Source organism: Sciurus vulgaris (genome assembly GCF_902686455.1).
Source record: "Sciurus vulgaris genome assembly, chromosome: 4".
Classification (NCBI taxonomy): Eukaryota; Metazoa; Chordata; class Mammalia; order Rodentia; family Sciuridae; genus Sciurus; species Sciurus vulgaris.
The window spans coordinates 38564486-38582405 of NC_136464.1; the positions used below are offsets into that span (position 1 = coordinate 38564486).

The window sequence follows — 17920 nt, forward strand, 5'->3', positions numbered from 1 at the left end:
GAACAAATATAGAAAAAAAGTATGTAATGAAAACAAATGGAAAAAGCGAAATGGCTTTCTGCTTGAATGTATATATGACAGCATGAAATCTCTTCTGGCATTGGATAAAACTGGAAATAAAATCAATACCCTTCCTTTTAAATATTGGTTTGAATTCATATTTTAAATGCATAAAACTACCCATGAAGACATCATAAACAGAATGCAGAATATATTAATTGTAAATCTCTCCTGCACTTTATTTTTCTAGATGGTTAGAGCTAATTTTAAAGGCATTTTTTTTTTTACACTGGATACCAAACATCTGGGTTGTTTGAATTGCAAAAATGATAGAAGTAGTCTTTTTTCATTTTGACTTGCAAAAAACAATTTAAGAAATTATAATTATATTATAAATGTTCCTACAAGAAAGGCATTGTTCAAGGGATAGCATGAGAAACATGAAACAATCTACATTCATTAAGCACCTACTATGGTCTATACATTTGCATATACATTATTTCACTTGCTACATACAACAAAACCAAGAGGTCTCCAGGATACTCTCTGTATTTAGACAAAGGAACCAAGATTCAAAGAAGCTTTTGGACTTGCCCAAGACCCCACTTTTGGTAAAATGCGGGTGAGGAATTTTTAACTAAAATCTTCCGACTATAATCTCAGGGCTTTGGCTACTTCATGAAGCTACCACTTATCAGATAAAATAACACAAGCTGAGAAACAGGAGACCCAGCTACTCAGCCCTAATGTTAAGAGATGTGGGATTGGGGGAATGACTTCTGCTGGGTCATTTTCATTCATAAAAGCAAAAAAACAACAACGGAAGATTGGAATACCTGAGTCTTACCCTCTAATTCCACCTGAAGTCCCATGGTCCATGGTGGAGTGGATTTACTGTCAAGCTAATAAAGTTTGAGTTCTAGAGATTTCTACTTGCACAGCTCCTGTGATTCCAGTTGTTGCAGGGAGCTGTGGAATGTTCTGGGTGGGAAGGGAAAACCATGTTGTTATCAGGAAAGCATTTCTATGTACTGATTTCTGGTAAATTGCTAAAGCTATCTCAGATCTCATTCCTCAGAGATCTCAGAGGAATAGCCCCAAATTTCTAAGATTCCAGGAATTTGAAGCTTAAATAAATACTCATTTTTATACTTAATTTATATTTATGATTTTTTAAATCCCTTTTCCTAAAGAGGACCTAGTGAATTGTATAAACATCAGAGATTATCTCTGTTTCTTGGTTCTGTGGAAAAGTAGGCTAAAAGGTCCGGGTGTGGTAGTGCACACCTGTAATCCCAGCTGAGGCAGGAAGATTGTAAGTTTGAGGCCAGCCTTGGCAATTTAGCGAGGCCCTAAACTACTCAGACCCTGTCTCAAAAAAAAATATAAAAAGAGCTGAGGATGTGGCTCAGTGGCTGAGTACCTCAGGGTTCAACCCTCAGCACCTAAAAGAAATTTTAAAAGGTAGGAAAAAGGGCCGAGGGCAGTGGCACACACCTGTAATCCCAGCAGCTTGTGAGGCTGAGGCAGGAGGATCTCCAGTTCAAAGCCAGTCTCAGCAAAAGCGAGGTGCTAAGCAACTTGGTGAGACCTTGTCTCTAAATAAAATACAAAATAAGGATGGGGATATGACTCAGTGGTTGAGTGCCCCTGAGTTTAATTCCTGGTAACCGCCCCCCCCAAAAAAAGTAGGAAAAAGGGCAGGAAAAGGAGGGAAACTGAGGCAGGAGACTTCAGAAGCCCCCTTAAGTTTTCAGATATTTTTCTCTTCAAAATGTCCTAATAACTGCTCCCACTTTCCACTTCACTTTAAAAGCCAAGAGAAAACCTCAGATTTCTTTTCCCAGTTTAATTATAAGAATCAGAATGACTGAGGTAGAATGAGTAATGATTTTGCGGGGGGTGGGGTACTGCAGATTGAACTCAGGGGAACTCAACCACTGAGCTCCATCCCCAGCCTTATTTTGCATTTTATTTAGAGACAAGGTCTCACTGAGTTGCTTAGCACCTCACTTTTGCTAAGGCTGGTGTTGAACTGGAGATCCTCCTGCCTCAGCCTCCTGAGCTGTTGGGATTACACGCACGTGCAACCGTGCCTGGCAAATCATTTTGAGGGCCACTGTAGACCTGTCTTGATCTTAAGTAGACTTAAACTGGCAGAAGTTACACACAGGACCTGTGTTTGTCTCAATTCTCCTTCCTACCATCCTCTCTGCTACCCTCAACTCTGCCCCAACAAGCAGTTCTGATGGTCTTAAAACGCTGGAGGCTCGGTTTCTCCTATAACTGAAGCCTAGAAGCTTGGGAAGTGCTGAATTGAGGTGCTCTGAGTGGACAAATTGTTCTTTGTTTTTTTTTTTAAGTCAGCTTTGCATAAATACAACAAAGTACCTGAGACAGGCTGCTCATGAAACAGAGGTTTATTTTGGCTCTCGGTTCTGGAGGTTCAAGGTTCTGGTGGTTCCCTAGGTTTAGGTCTTTGGTTAGGGTAGGGAAACACATCATGGCAGAAGCCTGTGTAAAAGTGAGAGGTCACATCCTGCTCCAGGGACAGAGAGGGATTGGGAGAAGGGGGAGGCTGACAGAGAGAGACAGAGAGAGAGAGAGAGAGAGAGAGAGAGAGAGAGAGTTGGATGGGTCCCACAATTCCTTCTGAGAGCATGCTTTCAGTGACCTAAGGATCTCCCATTAGTCCCACCTCCTAAAGTTTCCACCTCTAAATAACTAGGGACCAAGTCTTGAACTTTGAGGGACCTTACCTATATTCATATCATAGCACGTTTCCCTCTCTAGAGACTGGCTCTGTCTGACAGAGCTTCCTGCTATGCTGGAAATGTTCCACCTCTGTGCTGTCCAATGTAGTAGCCACCAGTCACGCAGAGTTATTGAGCCCTTGAGATATAGCTAGTGTGGCTGAAGAACTGAATTTTAATTTTATTTGATTTTAATTAATTTAAATTTAGCAAGTCCCTAGCTCACGCAGCCGCACAACTCTAGGTCTCAGATTGCATATGCTCCAACCTGTGGATCAATCTGTGTTACTGGTTTTTAGAATTAGAGTCATCAGAAAGGTTAATTAACACACTGTGAATCAGAAGAAATTGGTGGTATCAGACTTTCCATAAACATCTAAATGGGTCACTTTGCCCTAGTTCTGTAACTGATATAAAGAAGAGATGAAAACTTGTATCATTGAGTACCCACCAGGTGCTGTCCATCATAGATATATTACATATACATTTGTGTATTTATGAGACAAAGTAATTCTTCCACCTTCTGTTTTCCCAGTTCTCTACAATCTCTGTTAGGCTGATAGGAGCAAAGGTTCAGAGCACTGGACTGAACAGACAGGAGAGGCAGAGAAGGGACACACCACATTACATATGAAAGAACTTGAGCTTAGTGGATGGGGAATGTGAAGAAAGTATCTGGAAGGCAGACAGAGGGCATTAATTGAAGAAAAAGAAATGTTAGGAAGAGCCAAGAGACTGGGTAGCTGCCCCTCAGTGTGGGACTTTGGGAACTTGGTCATGTTAAAGATATTAAAGCTGCTTTGTTCTGTGCTGCAATAATAATTATCATGGCAAATGCTTCTTAGCACTATGTTCCAGGTACTGTTCTTTATGTTTACTAATATGTTAAATCCTATTCTTCTAGTCCTTGACCAGAGAGGCTGGGCACCCAGAGGTTCAGGACCATTGAAACTTATGTTAGGGCAGAAGTGAGGATAGCAGTCAGGGTGGTAGGAAGGCCAATGGGGACGGGCACAAGTGTTGCCTCTAAGCTCTGCAAGCTCTAGTCTACCTACGGTCAAGACAGGTTTCTATGAAACAAGACAGAAAACCTCAAAAACATTATGCATCCACTGTTCTGCTTCTTCTACTTCCGGTCCTATGAGATAGATATTATTATTACATCTATTTTACAGATGAAGAGATTGAGGCATAGAGATGACCTTGGCAGCCTGCTCAAGGTACACAGCCAATAAACAGGGGAGCCAGGATTTGAGTTTAGGCAGTCGGGCTGTCATGTCCATAGCTTAATCATATGTGTACTGCCATTTCTAAGTCCCATTTGTCATCTTTAAAGAATCTCTCTCTCTCTTTCCCACTCTCTATTTTTTTTTTCTAAGTATTTTGGAATTTCTTTTTCCTTTGAGTATGATACCCTCAATAGATGAAAGAGATATCTGTGATGATTCCTATTTCACAGATTCTGGGAGAGTGAATGACTTAAGTAAAAATGCCACAAGGGTTTCAATAAAAGGCTCTTGGACTTTCCATGTTCTTTCAGATATACCAATGTTTTCTGTCTCCAAAGTTACATTCAGACTTCTTTTAACTTGGGGAGGCGGGTGGGAAAGTCGCTGATTTTTTTTTTTTTTAACCTAGATGTTGAATGAGTGAGAAGATACTGAGGAGGTTTGACAGGAAGGAAGCAAGCTGCACTTTCTATTGTTCTGTCTCCTAGAGCTGGCAATCTCTTACAGGGCTACTCCACATTAATTATGAGGAATGGATCCCAAAGGGAATACCAGCAAAATGAAGATGGTTTATAGAAATGAGATTTATGAACAGAGGCCAAAGAAATTGGATTCATAGATTATAAGCAGGATTCTCAATTCTTTCTATGAAAAAAATGATTTGTAAAGCTTTAAAGATATAGGTGCCCAGAGCATAAAACAAAGATTGAATCAGTAGGCCTGGGAGCTTGCCCCCAAGTCCTACTCTAGAGACAAGGAAGAAGGAGGAGTCAGGTGTTCCTGTAACCGTGGAGTCAGGCCTACTTCCACAGTAGCTCCTCAGCAAAGACACCTTTGGGCATGGTAGGCTGAAGGCCTGAGTTCAAATTCTGGCTCTGATCTTTATAATTTGTATGACTTTAGTTACACTCCAGACTTTAATTTTGTTGTCTGGAAAATGAGGAGATTTTTCTACTCTACTACTACCTGTTGTGTGGAATTGTGTTTGAAAATTATTTAAAATAATGATTGCCAAGTTAACTTGGCACACAGCAGGTGTTTAATGATTTTGACAAATTCGATTTAAGGATAAATGGAGAAAAACATTTGCAGTGAAAATGCTTGTCAGACATAGGGATGTGCCACCAGGAGAAATAATGAATTTCACTCTGGAGATTTTAAATAATTTGTGATTTTCCTGGCACTGTCTGAGTACTGCCCTAAACTTTAAAGTTTCCTTATAATTAAACAAATTGACCACAGCATTACTTCCTGATTAAAAAAAAATCAATTATGAGACTTACCTTTCATTTTTAGAGGAATTTTCATCAATAGTACACTTTTATCAATGAGTAATTATATTTTTAATTGCACAAATGTCCATTAAACAGGATCCTTTTCAAATGCTACAAAGCACTGGACATTTCCTGAAAAGTCTGTTATCTGTTAAATGGCTGCCATGGAAATTCTTTTAAAGGCCAAGTAAAAACCAGACCTGCATTAAAGTGCTTTAGAAGTATCAACAGAAGAGTTAATTAATTCTATTCAAAGACATTAAAATAGTTTTGAGTTATGACTGAAGCACGGAGGAAATGAATGACTGTTGTACAAGCAAATAACCATTCCCCTTTCAAGCCAAGGGTGAAGTTATAGAGTGCTAATCCTCCAACTCCTAGAGCAGGAATACCGAAACCTGTAAGTGGGCACATACATTCTTGGGTTTCAGTTCCAGAAGAAGAAAGGATTCCTAATATGGAGCAGTTATTTGTCCTGCTCTTTAGGAATGTGGTCAGCCAATATCCATGAGTGACCACAGGGAGATTTGTCTGTTTTATCCTGAATTTTTACAGGATACAGAGGGGACCTTTTTCCAAAAGAGAAGTTGAATTTAATAGGCCCTGAACGTATTTGCCTGGGATTCCCAGGAACTCAATGCAGGGCTGGTATTGTTGCTAATCAGCTTGAGTCAGCCCAGCCCTGGTTAAATATCTGCCTGTTTTTCTCATTAATCAGAAAACGAAGATGATCTGACTCTTAAGGAGTCTGCTTACCTGCCTTAGTTTCCCTGATTTCCTTCATGTAAGAAGCATATTGCTGCAGGTTTGGTAGCATATCATGCTATCAAGCATATCATTGGTAAAGACTGTGACTGACATTCTTCATCTATAAGGGCCTTCATCCGAGACAGTACACCAAGTGCTGGACATAAGCCCCATGGTAATTGTGGACATGTTCTTTTACCATCTAAATCACATCATTGGTAGAATTACATATTTCTCCTGCCTGCCCCAAGTCAATTCTACTTCCCTAAAAGATCAATGACTTGAAAAGAGCTGTATTTTATGTTAGAATTTAGGAGATCTGCTGCTTTTCATCTTTGTGACCTTGGGTGAGTTTTCTTGTCTATATAATGAGTGTGATAAAATCATCTTAATGTAAGGGTTAAATGAGATGATGCATGTATATCTTCTAGCACATAATAGGCCAAACTTAAGTCAGAAATGTAATTGCTCCTGACCCACCCATAGTCATTTGTTTGGTAAATGATGTATTAAATCACAGATAGTTAAGAGAGTGTAATATAAGGAAACCTGTATTTCTAGAAAAGTATTGAACTGTACCAAAACCATAATAATCAGTTCCTTAGGAAAGTGGGTTATAAAACTATATGTACCTCTCCTGCTTGTTATAAAAACATGTACATGCATATATACATCCATATTAATGGGAAAAGTCTTGGGTAATATGCAATAAGATGTTATCAATGATTCCCCATATGTGTGGTGAGAATTTTAACTTTGTATAAATAGATTTTCTATTTCTCTTCAACAAATGTGCATTACATATGAAATCAGAATCTATTTCTAAAACGACTTTGTAGCACCTAAAAGGTATTGATTTAAATATGCCTTTATTCCATTTCCTTCTTTGGCCTTAGAACAATGGCCTGCCTGGCTTTCTTGCATGTGGCACAGGAGGACCAGGTGCTTATGCCTGTGTCCTAATGTCTTGGGTCTGAGAGAAGAGAGAGAGGACCTGGTGAAGGACCAAGGAAGATGCCTCTCTATTCTTCAAATGTGGGGATTTGTACTGACTGTTCAAGGCTCAAAGAAATTGTTCCTGAAAGAACATCAGGCAGGAAAAGGAAACATTAACACAGGGAATAGTCTTCTAGGCAGGAAATCTACATGGAAGAAATGTTTATGAAGTGTACAAGGGCAGTCAGTCAGGATCTGCCACTCCTAGTTTTGTCCCTTTTCTGCACTTACTTACTCTGTCCCACAGGACTTGGCCATCCCAGACACCTCCACACTACTCCACATCTCCAGCCTTCTACATGACACAACACACGCACACACAGGCATGCACACCAGCACACGCAAAAACAACCTTGAATTTCCCTGTTGTTCAACTCCTGCTCACAAGAAAGGGGCAAACCTACCAAGGACCAAGGACCTACTGTGGATTAGGTGGGGGATCTTCCTTGGGAAAGCAAGTGGCCCCATGGAAGAGAAGGAATCCTAAGTATGATTGATTAGAAAAACCCAGGTACCCCAGTGCTTTGTCCTAGGGGAGAACCAAAGTTTAAACAGAAGCTATAGATCTCAGGCCAAAAACTGGGAAGACTGGGAAACGAACCACAAAGAACAAAGTGGGTGTGCAGGTCAGTTAAGCACAAGTACTTGAAATCAGATGAACCTGGATTTCTCTGGGTTTGATCATTTCCTACTATGACTTTGGAAAAGTCTTCTCACCTCCCTAAGTCTCAGTTCTTCATGTGGCAAGTGAACTTGATTATATAACCTTCCAGGGTTTTGAGGATGGGGGTCAGGTCAGACGCACAAGTTAGTGAGACCCGATTTAATAATAAACCATGTAGCTGTAAGGCTGGACATGGAGACAGCGAGAGCTGCAGTGGACAGTGGGGAGCCACAGGGCATCTCAGAGTGGGTAGGCGATGGCTGTGGATACCCTGGGTATAGGAAATAAGGAGGTGGTGCCTCTTCTGTAGAGAATTTAAAAGCAATAATAACATGGGGTGGGGGGAAGATTTGTTGCAAATGCTGAATCAGGTCATTGAATTATGCTTGTGATTCTAACAATGTCATTGATGAAACCCTCCCCCTTGTAATGGTGATCTGTTCTACAGCCTCCACTTACCCATCTGCCACCCCACCCTGTAGCACACTATATAGACTGCAGAATTAGCAAAGGAAACTGCCACTACCAGATTCTTTCCTCTCCCCCAAATGGCCCCCAAATGGAGAGAGGAAATGCAACTCCCCTCCCCACTACCAGGCTGGCACTGTGGAACTAGTTCCTCAGGTTGATCACTTAGTCACCAATAATTTTAAAGGAGAAAGAAGAATCATTCGTGAGTGGACTCAAATTCCATTTCTTTCTTTCTTTTTTTTTTTTTTTTTGCGTGTGTGGGTGGTACCGGGGATTAAACTCAGGGGCACTTAGTCACCGAGCCACATCCCCAGCCTTATTTTGTATTTTACTTAGAGACAGGGTCTCACGGACCTTCATTTTGCTGAGGTTGGCTTTGAACTTGTGATCCTCCTGAGCTGCTGAGATCACAGACATGCGCCACCCTGCCTAGCTCAAATTCCATTTCTTGATGCCCTCAAAAGTGAGGCCTGGCATCAACTGGGTATGTGGGTGTGTTAACCAGTTAGAGGAGAAGAAGAGAGAGGCACCTGGAAAGAAATCATACAATCTTCTTTCTGTTCAGAGTCTTTCTGCTGAAGTTCTCTCTGCAGCTCCCCTAGGTTCTCAGGAATGGTCCCCCTGGTGGTCCCTGCTGCTGTGGTTCCAGCTTAGGGTGAAGCTTAGTTGCTCAAAACCAAGACCTGGAGGGAGGCTTAATTTGGAAGAATTGGCAAGAGATGCCACAGGTAGAAGAAAGAAACTGTACTAGGACAGCTGAGGGACTGAGGCCCTGTAACCTTTAAGAAAAGGGTTCCAAAATCAGACATGTAAATGAATCAAATGAGCTGACTGGTGTCAGAGGTGAAATACGATAGTATCTTCCCCTTCATGCAGAAATTCTGATCCTCTCTATGTAACACTCACTTCCCCACTTTTGGTGGGAATGTGGATACAGATAAGTATTTCTCAGGCCTTTGTTAGGAAAACAAAGCACTTGGTTTCTGTGATGAGGAGAATTCAGTTGAATGGGGCACAGCGTAGAAGGGAGCCCACTTATACCACGTGAAGTGGTGGTCACTGCTGAGCTCTGATCCCTACAGGAAGGGGCATGAATCGACAAGAGACCCTGGCAGTCTGAACTGTCATGGGAACTCCTCTAATATTTGAATATTGGTTCAATTAAATACAACAACAGCTCTGAAGGACCAAAGAAAATACACCAGATGTGCCCCTAAGGCCACTCTGTTTTGAAGTCTGCATCAAACAACGCTTCCCCTTTGTTCCCAAAGGGAGGTAAGATAACAATTTCCTGTGTAGGCCGGGCCTTCCTAGAGTGTGGTGGGGCTGCCATCTCTCCCTGGTTACATCCCACAGCTGCTTCTGAAGAGATAACAACCTCATCCAGTTCCTGGGCTGTCCCTGCAGAGTAATGCAAGGTTGTAGATGGTTGTGCCATTTTTCTGCTCTTCCCTAGATTGAAAATACTCCTTGTCTTGAAGCCCATGGCCAAAGGCAGCCCCAGAATCTGTAGGTAGAAGGGATTTGGGGTTGATGGTCAGGTGGAAGGTAAGACTTGAAGTTGTTTTTGCATTACACTTTATATGCAGTTGAGAAAAGATTGTAAATAACCCTTATCAAACTCTGAAGAGAAAGCTGCCTGAGGCCATCATAATGTCTCCATGTCCCCAGCAAAAACATTGGTGGAATGGGATGGGATGCAGCTGTTCCCACGAAGCCATCAATTATTGAGAAGGTTTTATAGTGGTATCTTTCTCAGGAACAGTGGTATCCTCACATTTCTCTTAAGCTGAATGAATTCATCTTTCTTAGCGAAGTGCTGGCCAGGGCTCCTGCTGTTTAAAATCCTTTTCAGATTTAATACAAAGACTTAAGATCACTTACAAAGCCCAGTTGGATCTGACCTCACTTCTCTCCCCGCACTTACCTCCCACAACTACTCCTTTCTCTCATCCCAAGTAGTTGTAGTTCCTCCAGTGTGATATGCTTTCTCTTTAGTGTCTCTTGATTTGGCTGGCTCCCACCGTCCTTTGGGCTGCTTGATGTCTCTTCCTCTGGATTGTCCTCCTGCCTGTCCCACTAGTCCCTCCTCTGCCTCTGGACCGGTCTAGGTGCCCTTCCTACATGCCCTTCCAGTCATACCATTTCACACTATCCTATCACACTCTTGCAGGTTGCACTGCTTCAAGAAGCAGCTGCAGAGATTGAGGAGGGTCATCTCTGAAGGTGATAAATCACTACACATTTGGTGGCTCGAAACAGCAGAAAAATGTTCTGTGATAGTTTTGGCGGTTGTAAGTCCAAAATCATGGTTTTGGAAGGGTTGCATTCTTTCTGAAGGTTCCAGTGGACTCTGATCCTTGCCTTTCGGCTTCTGGGGGCTCCAGGAATTCCTCGGTGGCTTGCTGCTGTGTTACTCCACCTCAGCTCCTGTGGTCACATGACTGCTTGCTCTTCTCTGTGTCTCTATCCTCTGCCTGTCTCTTAAGAATACATGTGATTACAGTTAGAGCCAAGTCAGATAATTTAGGATGATCCCCTCATCTCGGATCTATAACTTACATCTGCAAAGGAGACTGCTTTTTAAAAATATGGTAATATAAACAGGTTCCAGAAAGGAGGAGATGTGCACATATCTTTTCGCCTGGGGGAAATTGACATTCCATTCAGCCCAGTAGAGGAAGGAAGCCAGGAAGGGCTGTCAGACCATGATGTTGATCTGAGAGTCTTTGCCAGTCAACAGGGACCTTTGGAGTACATGACCCACTAGGGCAATTCTGTGTTGTTCGGAAATGGCCAGCCCTTTTCACTCTGTTCTGGGCCAAGGGCTGCTCTGAGAAGAGAATGACCTTGACTGGGAGGCTGAGGTTGACTTTAAAGGAGATAACAAGGGCGGGGGTTGTGGCTCAGTGGTAGAGCACTTGCCTAGCACATGTGAGGCACTGGGTTTGATCCTCAGCATCACATAAAAAAATTGAAATAAATAATATAAAGGGTTTTGTTATTTTTTTTTGTTTGTTTGTTTAAAAAAGGAAGGTAACAATCGAAGGTTGCAGTGAATGACACTCCTCATAGTCAGGCAATGAGTTTTTTCTTAAAGGGGGATCTGAGTAGCACATCTCTATCTGACACAGTCTACCCCTTAGACTGTGCAAGGAGCCTCTTTCCAAGGCTCTGGTGGGTCTTCATTCCTAAGGGGAAACTTAGAAGAGGGAGGTTAGTGGGAAAAACTAACACCACCCCCACTGGTGCTGTAGATCTTGGAGCTACAACAGATACTCATAATCTCCTCTCCTGTGATCCATTCTAAATTCTTCTTGCTCTAAGATACCATATTTGCTACTCTTAGTGGTCTATGCTGTGCTGAGACCCCAACTCTGAGTGCATAGTTGTTATGCCTTTCTTAGGCTAGGGTTGACATATTTGTCCATTCACAGTCACATTTGGTCCAAGGAATACGGAGGTCCCCAGGTCAACGATATTGCCCATTCTATTTGAATATGAAGAGCTTCTGATGGCCTTTACTCTTTAGAATTGGAAAAAGCTTTCATTACCAATTTGAAGTTGCATACCACGTGCCTGAGACCATATTAATCAGCTCCAGCAATGGTAGTATGCTTGACACAAAAAACTTCTGCAATGCAAATTTAACTAGACACTTAAGTTCTTGCCTTCTTGATGGTACATCTTGATCTCTGCTGGCACACCCTGATGCCATCTTGTAGTTCCTTTAAGTTATGGTCACTTTTTTCCCTAACCAGGCCCAGATTATTGCTGACTGTCTTAGGTTTAGGCCTGACATCTAGGAGAAGAGGAGGGAGTCACCTGTTGCCTTTTGGGGGAAAGTTCCTTGTATAATCTTCCTGCCCAGGAATGTGCTAGGTCTTAACTGAGAGGGGTGAGCCACACTATAGGTTCAGTAGGTTCAGAGGAGACTAGGAACATCCATTCAAACACTCCAACTCCAAGTGTCATGGTCCCAGGTTTTGACAAGTAGGACCTGACTTTGGCATTACACCCCTGCTTTGGTTTAAAACTCAATTAAATCATGTGCCTTATCTTGAACTTTTTCTGCTTACCTCTAGTGAGAAAGATAAAGTGTAAAGACTCCTTTCATTTTTAGTTTCCATTATTTGTAGCTGCTCTCAGCTTTTCATTAATTACCCCCCTTTAATACAATTTAGTAATAATCAACAAATTACATTATCCTCATACTTATAAGTCCCCCAATACATTTCAAATGCTTGGACCAGTGTTCTTCTCTCTGCCACGTGCCATCCCAGTCCACCATGATGGGAGTTTTAACAGCTGGACCTCCATCTTATGCCAAGGGTTGTCTGTACTTCACCAGGGATGGGGTCCTCACCACAGATGAGTGGTGAATGAGCCAGACTGAAAGCCTTTTCTTATCACCTGCTTTCTCAGACCATTCTTGGTATCAAGTGTTACCAGTTGAGTTTTTCAGGAAGCAGATGCTGAGATGGAGTTAGAAATACAAAAGGTCTTGGGGAGGGGGTGTCATACCTGTTAATGGAAAAGGAAACAAATCAGGACTGTGTAGAGAGCCATCAGAGCAGGGAGAAGAGATGACAAAGACTGCCAAACCAATAAGATCTCTGGGGTAGAGACTCCTATTGGGAGTGTCCAAGGTTGAATTGGGGAGACCTTTGAACCTCTGCCGTGCTCAGCTATTGCTGGGAACTAAGGCTGCAGGATAAAATATAGGCTGTTTGGCTAAATTTGCATTGCAGATGAATAATGACTTTTTTAGTCTAAGTTATGTCCCATGCAATATTTGGAATATACTAAAAACAAAACAAAAGAAAACTTCATTTTTTATCTGCAATGCAAATTTAACTGGGTGTCTGTCATTTTAATTTGCTAAGTCTGACAAATCCAGCTGGGGTCACTGCAAGATATAAATGCCCTCAGTTATTGCTGCTTTCCTCAGCCATTGTCTGGGAAGTCACCTTGGAAACAGTGTGACTTAGGCTTGAAAGTCAAGGTAGACTCAAAAGTACCAAATAGTTCTGAAGGCTGCCAGCTAACTGTGCTCTTGATAGCTGGGTGGCAAGTCCTTTCTTGAAGGCCGAACTGAGCAGAAGGTCCCTGCATCTGTTTACTTTCCGTTTAACCTTTGTCTCCCTTGCTACTTATAAACCAGGTGTGGATGAGAATTATCTTGTCTCTTGCTGTATCTCCAGTGTCTAACAATGTCTGATTCATGGCATTATTACTTGTTAAACTGAATTGTATTTAAGGCTTCAGGGATGTGGGGTCTTGAGGGAGGACCGAAAGAAGTCCTCATCTATTCTGTCCTCAGAATCGCACTGAGTTCTCTTGATCTTCAGTGGTTTTCCATGCTGGTTGTGCAATAAGAACAGGTAACAGCAGGAAGATCAGCTTTAAGTGGCAGAGTCCGTGTTCACAGCCACTGAGTTCTCCATCAGAGCTAATTGCTTATGGAATTAGTTAAATATTTTCCAAGTAAGTATATTCTCATTGATAAATTTCAAGAGAAATCTTGTATGTGAAGGTGGTTGTCGAAGTGCTAATATGTCCACATACACTTGCCACCTATCTATGTTCTGCAGAGGTCTCAAACCTAGCAGACCCCAAAGAGAACTTCCTTTTATTCCAGTACTGACTCCTTTACCATTTTCCTTCTATCAATAAGTCAAAAATCCCCGCCCCAGCCAGCTGCAGTATATAGTTTTCAACTCAGAGTAAGCTCTGCAGATTCTACCTCATTTTCTCTGACAGCCATCTCTTCTTCTTCATCCTGCTATAGTTTGGATCTGCATCATCTCTTACCAGGATATGAATATGCCAATTGGCCTCCCTGACTTTGGTATTGCCCTCTCTCCAATCCATCTTCTCTAGTGTTCTCAGACATTTAGCTTCAAAACTTAAAAGAAATTGCATTAAATCAAATCAATCAACTCATGTTATTCTCTTTCCTTACATCTCCCCTCCTTTTGGGCTCATGCCTAACTTTGCTCTATTACTGTGCTTGCCAGAAAAGTTCTTACTCCACTTTGAAATGTTCAATCTGATCATATCACACCCTTACTTTACCTGCTCCTAATTACTGATAAGATAAAGTCCAGCCCTCTCTGCATGGATTACAAAGCACTCTGTGGTCTGGACTTGCTAATTCATGCCATGTCCTCCTTCACACCACACTCTTTGCTATGACTTACAATCTCATAAACACATCATGCTCTATTATGTCTGCCAGCCTTTGTTCAAACTGGTCCCTCTGCCTGAATTTGCTCTTCCTCTACCCTTCCTATAATTCCTTTATTGGGGTACCAATCACCTGAGGAATTTGCTCTAATTCAGATGCTGATTCATTGGGACTGTTGTGTATTTCTAACAGATACTGATGTTTCTGGTCCATGGACTACACTTTGAACAGCAATGCTCTAGATAAAAACCTGTCTTTCAAATGTCAATAAGGTGCTATTATCTCTCTGAAACCTTTCCTGAACCTTTTAGGAAGAATTGACTGCTTTTTCCTTCCTCCACCTACAGTTCACTATGGCCCTCATCAAAACATTGGTCACATTTTATTGCAATTTCACCCAGTTTCTGGCTTTCTTTTCTAGACTGGAAGCTTCTTTAGAGAAGGGACCATATTCATTCATCTGTGGATTATAAGTCCTCAGCAGAGTGCAGTAGATATTTAATAAAAACTTATTGAATGAATGAGTGTAGAGTCATCCTCAGAAAGATGAAAAGCATATATCTATATCTCTCTATATATACATATGATTCTGTTTCTCTTCAACTTTCTGTTGAAAGTCTTGAGTTAATAAATTAGGACTACTTAGATTGCAAATGTCAATGACCGAATCAAATTAACTCTCTCAAGTTGATTTAGATAGCTGAGAGAGATCATGAGAAGCTCAGAGAATTGAATGAAGAGATGAACAAAGAGTCTTTGGGGAGGCAGGGTCCAGAAATATGACCATCTCAGGAACAGGAACAAAGTCCTTTTCCTTGGGAGGTCCCACTGGTTGACTCTGAATTACCTTTTATGCAACTTTTGTTTCTGCTGGTCTCTGCATCTTTTTGTGTTGACCTTTTAATCTACCACAGACTGGCCTACTCCAAATTGTTAGACTTTGGGCTCTCAGCAGACCCGATTTAGCATCACAGCAAATAAAAACTGTGTGTCCAGGGTGAGTGATGAGGAGTGGTGTGTGTGTGTGTGTGTGTGTGTGTGTGTGTGTGTGTGTGTGTGTGTGCGCGCGCGCGCGCTTGGGCATCTCTGTAGGGGGGGTATGGAGAGGCAAGATCTGTGAACAGAAGTGAAATGAGTTTGAAATGAAAAGCCCCTCTAGTCAACTAAATTCTGGGTTCAGAAAAGTTGTCATCAACATAGAGTGGGAAAAAAGGGAGAGAGAGATGGGCTCAAAGAAGGATAAATGCAGGGAAGCTAAATTCATCTTTTCCCTTCTACTCCCACTAGTGGTGAGTGCTGGTGCAGTCTGTTGTGAGTGTCTGCGAACCACATTTCCATGAAAGTCAATTTTCTCTCAGTGAGGGCTAGTCAAGCCATGTGAGGTGTTTACTAGTGGCACTGTAGAAGCCTCACAGAGTAGCCAGGCATGACTTTTGAGTCATTCGCCAGCCTTGGTTTTCTCATATATAAAATATGACTCATAAGAACACCCACCTCACAGAGGTGTTGTGAGGCTTCAACAGAAGGATGCCTGCATGCAAAGTACTAACATTTACCGAACTGAACGCCAGCAACGTGAAGGAGAGTCACAGTTCCTCTTGAGAGGTTGGGGGCTTAACTCGTCCTAGGTCACACAGTTTGCAGATTATAGAAGAAGGTTTGAAACTCAAGTCTGTCTGATTTCTGGGTCTGGACTCTTTCCATCAAATCTGAAAGATAAGTCCTGTTCCTATGGGGGTTTGAGGCAAAAGGAACAATTTCTCCCTATTTGTCATAGCCTGTTGTGACACAAGAGCACAGTTTGACCACAACTCCTGTGAGAGCTGCAGGGAGGGTGGGAAGGGCTGTCAGTGACAGATTTTGCCAAGGACTCCATAGAGTAATGCTGTCATCAACATTAAGTCTTTGGAACTTAACAAATGGGGGAAAACTCCTGTGAGTACATTTTTCTTTTTAAACATGAGCAATGGTTTACCTAAAAGAAATGCTTCTCCATGAAGAGAAAATAATTCAGTAGTGTTCCACTTGAGAGACTGAATTTCCTCCTGATCTCTGTTTTCATTTTGTTGGTCTTGCAGTTATTCCGTTGCCACATTTAACAGTGAATCAACTGCTTCCTCCACATCTTATCTTACCTCAATCTCTGGGCTGTCTCAGGAAATGCAAACTAACTTTGATATTAGTCTAAGCAAAAACACAGCAGGATTAACTGGCTGCTAAACAGAAATAACAGGACACATACTTAAATGAATGAGAAAAACATGGTGGGGGGTTATCCACCTGTTTACAATAGCCTCCTCAGGGCTCTCTTTAGGTACACATCATCTGCACAGAAGCAATATGCCATTTTTTCTTCTCTAGGTCTCTCCAGGATCTTTAGACTAGAATAACAGCATGACTTGTCCACTTTGGCCAATAACTTTTTCATACTCTCATTCCTGTGATTAACTTTGAGGCAAAAAACCCCAAAAAACAAAAAACAAAAAAACAAACTCACACACATACACACAATAAACCCAAACCGACAAGATAAAGGAAAGAAAAAAAAATACCAATCCTTTCTCAAATCCTGTCCTATGGTTATTTTTACATATTTACATATTTTGCAACCATTTTTTCTTATCTTATTCTTAGTAGTCATCAAGAAAAATATTGAAAATGAACACATTCCCATCTCCTGCTGTCTGTAGCTACTCAGATTTTCTTCAGAAAAACCTGAGTGGTTTGTCAGTATGAATGCAAAGTGAAAAAAATTTTTCCTAATACCTGGAGGAATGAACAGATGAGCTGCTGCAGCCTGGGCACAGGCTGGTGCCAGGCAGAAGCGTGGAGCTTTGTATCTTTCAGTTCATTTGATCCTAACTGCATCCTATTAGGTAGGGCTTTTCCTTATGCCCATTTTACAGATGAAGAAATCCAGACTTAGGTTATCTTGCCTAAGATCACCTAGTATATGGAGAAATGTAATTTCGATCCACACAACCAAAAGGAACAATCATCAACATTTATGAAGCGCGTGTCACCTTCCAGGAGTTCTTCTGCAGGCTTTGCATCCACTATCTCCACTGAAGCTCCTCAGAAGCTCTAAGAGGTAGGACAAACAGATGAGGACACAGCTTCAGACAGACATCCCTCACATGCATAGCTCAAAAGCCTGTGCCCTAGGTAGGAACTGTAGCATCTCTATCCCCTGTGCTTTTCTTCTGTTCACTGTGCTCACCTCCCAGGGACTTCATCATGCCCGCCCTGTCCCCCACCCAGGTTCTGAAGGAAATAGGATTCAGAGGGTTAGTAGTATAAGCTCTGTTGTGACCTCTTCTGGCTGTTTGATTAGCACAATTACATTTAACTGCACTAGTCAGGGCATTTTTTTTAAAGAAAAAAGACAAAAGACTGTACTCAATATTTTCTTCTAAAACTTCAACCTCAGCTCCTCTGCCTGACAATTACACTGTTGAAAGAAAAATGACTGAGGTTGCACCAGCCTGGAGGGCTGCAGTATGTTGCTGATTTTTCTGGAGCAATCTTCTGTTCAGAGAGATAGAAGAGGCCATGACCCATGCAGGGTGTCAGGCCAAGGGTTCATCAAGGTCATC

The 17920-nt window shown here is 41.8% G+C and overlaps 1 long non-coding RNA gene across 5 annotated transcripts; it reads right to left on the reverse strand.

Annotated features, from left to right (window-relative positions):
- Positions 1-451: 451 nt before the first annotated feature.
- On the reverse strand, positions 452-17717 carry LOC306659744. Of its 5 annotated transcripts, none has more exons than XR_013763421.1 (3): positions 17091-17717; positions 16300-16472; positions 452-10617 (listed from the first exon to the last, which is right to left on the reverse strand). It is a non-coding gene; the product is annotated as an uncharacterized lncRNA (long non-coding RNA). The 5 variants fall into 5 exon arrangements; XR_013763422.1 differs by having other exon boundaries at positions 16300-16491; XR_013763423.1 differs by having other exon boundaries at positions 16300-16508.
- Positions 17718-17920: the final 203 nt, after the last annotated feature.